The sequence below is a fragment of the Athene cunicularia genome (genome assembly GCF_003259725.1).
Source record: "Athene cunicularia isolate RWA chromosome 5 unlocalized genomic scaffold, athCun1 chr5_part3, whole genome shotgun sequence".
Lineage (NCBI taxonomy): Eukaryota > Metazoa > Chordata > Aves > Strigiformes > Strigidae > Athene > Athene cunicularia.
The window spans coordinates 7,104,228-7,108,753 of NW_020799103.1; the positions used below are offsets into that span (position 1 = coordinate 7,104,228).

A 4,526-nucleotide genomic window follows, 5' to 3' on the forward strand; every position below is an offset into this window, starting at 1 on the left:
ATTGCAGATTCTACGAATCTCTTTCCTCGTGCACAAAACGCGTGTGCTAGAAAATCTGGATACAAAGTGTGGCAGAATTTCGAGATGCCCCGGCTCGCCTGCTTGCCCTCTCACTCAACGTTAATATTCTGGGGGAGAAAACAGTAAGGTACACAAAAAACTCAAAACAAACAAGCCATACCAGCGTCTGCAGACCCGTAATTCGAGTTTAAGTAAGTGTTTCTACAGCACTGCGCCGCCAGATCTCGTTAGATTTCACATCACGGCTGTAGGATGCTCCCTTCCCTATCACCAGTGTAGAAAGATTCTTTAATTTTACGCCCCATTTCCTTTCTGTCATTCAACAATGCACATCGGCTTTTTTTTTTGTTTTGTTTTGTTTTAATATATATAGAGGCAATAGACAATCTGCCCTGTAGGCAGCCGGAGATGTTAAAAAAACAAGCGAAATAGTGCTGGTGAGCATTTCTGAGCTGACTGCCGCCCTTCAAAACCCGACAGCATGACAGTGAATCGCAAAAATAACCACATCAGCACAGCAGAATTAACGACAGTAACAGCTGGCTTTCCCTATTCTTTTTCTTATGTTTGCGACATGCGCTCCTCTAAAGATTTTTTTTTAAGCATTCCCTATTCATTAAACAGATTACTGACGACACTCCCACATCCTCCCCCGCCTTTTCCTCCAGTTTAAAATTATAATTTAAAACGTGTCTTCTTTTTATACCTTAACCCACAGACAAACCCTACAATTTCCATCAGTTTAATATGAGCTTTAAAAATACACCTGCTTTGTAGAAGAAGGTTTCACAAAAACTACCCATCGCTGTTTCTGTCGCAAGTTTTCTCTTCGTCTTAATCCCGCACCGGGGATAAGATCTGGAAGGACTCGGTCACTCTCCCACCGCACTTCGGGGTACCGCCGTCCCCCCCGTGCCCCCTTCCCCGGCAGAAGCCCTACCCCGGTCCGCGGGCGGCTTCCCGCGTTGGTTCCGCGGAGAGCACCGCGGACAGCTCCCCCAGCACCGCGGACAGCTCCCCCAGCACCGCGGACAGCTCCCCCTCCGGCACCGCTTCCCTCGCTGCGAGGAAGGCACCGACAGAGAGAACCGACGCGAGGACGAGGGGTCCAACCCCAAATTTAACGACGAAGCCTCCCCCTCAGCCCTTTTCAATACCAAAGAGAAGAAATCAAGCACTCACCATGTCTTAAACAGCCACAGACTGACGCAGTAGAGGTAAAAACAGCAGTACTGGCAATTGACAGACTGGATTTTGCTCAGCCGAGAGCAAAGCTTTCTATACTTCCTTGGGAAAGACTGGGTTTGCGTCAGTGCATAGCAAGGTGCCCTTCGTTTGACATTTTCTTGATAATAAGAGTTTGATAAATCATTACCCTTGGTTTCAGATTTTAAAGGGACAACAAGAAGCCAGAGCGCCGGCTAGCTGTCACTCACGTGGCGGTGGGATTGCGTGTTCCGTGTGACTCATATGGGGGCTGATTACTAAACCAAAACCAGCGAGAGCACAGAACTTTCTTGCTGGTGATTAGAGGGAACATGTGAGAAACACGTACTACTGCACCCAAAGCAAGAGAGAAATGGGGAGAAACCTTCCATTTCTACCCCTCTCCCCCCTCCCTCTTATTGTAGTGTGTGATTCTTCTCTCTTTTTTTTTTCCCCCTGCATTTCTCCAGTTCACAGGTGGATCAGACGTTATAAGAGCTTATATATATACACATTTCTATAGATATGTATCCACATACCTATACACAAAGAGAGAAGTTCACTGTGTACAAAGAACACAAATACATTTTAATTGTGTCTTTCTAGGTCTCGTTGCACCACACAAGACTATATGGTCTATTTTTACTGTGCCTCGTGGGGGACAACCCTCAGCCCTAATTAAATTGAAACGATACACACAATAAATCCATCTTATCTTTCATTAAAACTGTCTTAAGAACAGTTAAGTGGGAGCAAAGATGAAGGCAACCGCAGTCAAGTGTTGGTGTTAGTCCTACACCCATCAAAGCACTTAAGTTTCAGAACTGGGGGGGGAATTACTCATCATTAAAAATCAGATGTTAATCCAGAATCGTTTTAGCAACGAAGTAATTGACCCCTAAACACCTCTCGTAAGCGTTATCTGCTATTTGAGGGTCCCGCTCAAAGATTTGTTGCGCACAAGATAACTTTGCTCACACTGACAAAAATAAAAAAGCTTGTTGGCAAATCGGGATGCTCCCTAAGCAACCTTCCCGGTTGTTTCACCGTCAGAGATGCTGTTCCTCCGCATACACTCTGCTAGCGTCAGCTTCTCCTGAGAGTATTTATATTTTAGCGTAAGCGATGTGAAGTGTGCGCCTATTCGGGGGAGGGGAGGAGAGGATAGGAGGGGGCTAAACTCGCCCGCACCACATGAATTCCTTGTACGTCCTTGATTTTACGTGTTACCACCGTTTGTTTCAGCGGACGGAGTAAATCAAAAATTCGCAGCAGCCCAGACAATTCTGCAAAGCCTCCGGCTGCCCGGTGCCGTCAGGAGCTGCGAGTTTGAGGGGACTGAAGAGCTTTTGTTCCACTGCAGGCAGCTGCCCGTACCGCCAGGCTGCAGCTCGGCGCGCAGGTGGGGCTGCGGAGGCTGCCCCTCTCCGCTAGAATTCAGCCCAGCGCCTTGACGCTACACCTGCTCATTGCGGATGTAAGCAGAAATCCACCTGCGAACATTATTAAAAGCACCACGAAAGCCAAGGAGATCGGGGCCAGCAAAGCAGAACATTGAAAATCGCTTTTTGCAGGAGAGATCGCCCTGTCTCCCAGATGAAAAATGCTTTCGCCTTACAGCAAGGCTTCAGAGCATGTTTGTAACACAGCTACCGTTAACTTATTATGCTCCTGATCAAGCACGGGGGCCTACCTATCCTATAGGTATAGAAATTTAATACGCAAATACAGATTATTTTTACACATAAAGACCTCCATACACACTGCGTGTAAACTGCTGTCTGTTCCTCTCTTCAAATACACTCGTCTGCATCTTTTCGACCACCTTCTCCCCCTCGATCCATCCAGAAATCGAGGGGCACACACAGAAGCTAGTTTTATTGGGGAAGGGGGTAAAAATCTAGTATTTTGCAGTGTTTCCTTCTCAACGCACCCTCCAGCCGCAGAACTATCTGTTGGGAGCCAGGGAAGGGAGCAGGGTCGTTAGCTCAGCTATGCTGCCCTTCAGGTTACATTAATGCCTCCAAAGGCACGGACCAAATTAAAAGCGACAAGGCAGCAGCAGTCCAAGAAGTATTTTGGTCGCGAAGGCCCCCAAACCTCTTCTAGATTCACAAGGTTGACTTACTTTGCTTTTTCAGAAAATTGAAAATGTTCATTCTTCACATTCATTTCTAAGCGGTATTTTTGATTTCTCCATCAGCACTGAAACGTGAAATCGAAGTTTCACCCCTGTAAAAGAGAAATCGATCTCCTTTACTTTCAGGAACGGCAAGAAAACCCCTTTTCCACACGCACCCCGGGGAAGGGCGCTCTCGGTGAGGACCGGAGCCGTGCTTGGACAAGAGGGAAACCCACGGAGAACCACGGCTCGGATCTCAAACCCTTTCCCGTTCCCCAACACCCCCCCGCCGGCTCTGGGGACTGCAAAGCCGAGCTCCGCCGCGCTCCTCTCGCACAGGCTTTCACACTGCAGACACCTGCCCTTGGCCGAAACTCCTAGTTTGGAGTTAGGGTTCATTTCAAAATCAAAACAAAGCCCTCCAATGCGAGGATTGAACGCCCCAGGTAACTGCCAGTACGTTCATTAATGGCTTTTTTGAGCTCTTTCTTGGTTTCTCATCGTCTCCCCCACACGCCGGTCCCGGAGGCGAATCGCCCCACGCAGGTACCTAAGGAGTAAGGAAAAGCACCTGGCTGCAGCTCACCCCCAACCCACCCCACCCTCTCCCTATTTCCGGGGGTCACCCACCCCCGATATAAGCCGTCCCTGCCCGCTGCCCTAAGCCCTGGCCACCGGCACAGCCCCCCGGGACCGCTGGTAGGGAAGGAGGGAGGGCGGCTGCTCCGGGGCGCTGTGGTAATAAAAGGGAACACACACCCACCCCTCCCCTGAAACTGCCCCTTTCGGGGTCCGCCTGCTTGCGGTGACCCCCCCGCGGAGGCAGAGCTACCCGCGAAGCAGTGCCCTCCGCGCCCTGCGGAGCGGCCGAGCAAGTGCCTCCGCCTTAATTACTTTGTCAAAGATGAAAAATAGCAATTGATTATTCCCCCCCCCTCCCTTTGCTCGCCGTGCCTCCTTTTCCCATGCCCCCTCTTTGCAGATAGGCAAATGCGCAAAAGAAGGGGGGCGGGGGGAGCGCGGAAGGGCTGTGCCGGGACTCGCTGGCCCGGGGGGTGCTCCCTCGTCCCCCCCCTCCCACATAACAGGCATTTTCCTGCCTTTACGCCGCATTCCTGCCGTGCCTCAGCGGAAAAAAACCCAAGTCAAGACAAAACCAGACGATGACACCTCTACC

The 4,526-nt window shown here is 50.1% G+C and overlaps 1 protein-coding gene across 1 annotated transcript in view; it reads right to left on the reverse strand.

Moving 5' to 3' along the window:
• The window catches only part of SLC6A5 (solute carrier family 6 member 5), a 46,497-nt gene that overhangs the window by 30,041 nt on the left and 11,930 nt on the right, over positions 1 to 4,526 (reverse strand). The window lies entirely within an intron of this gene.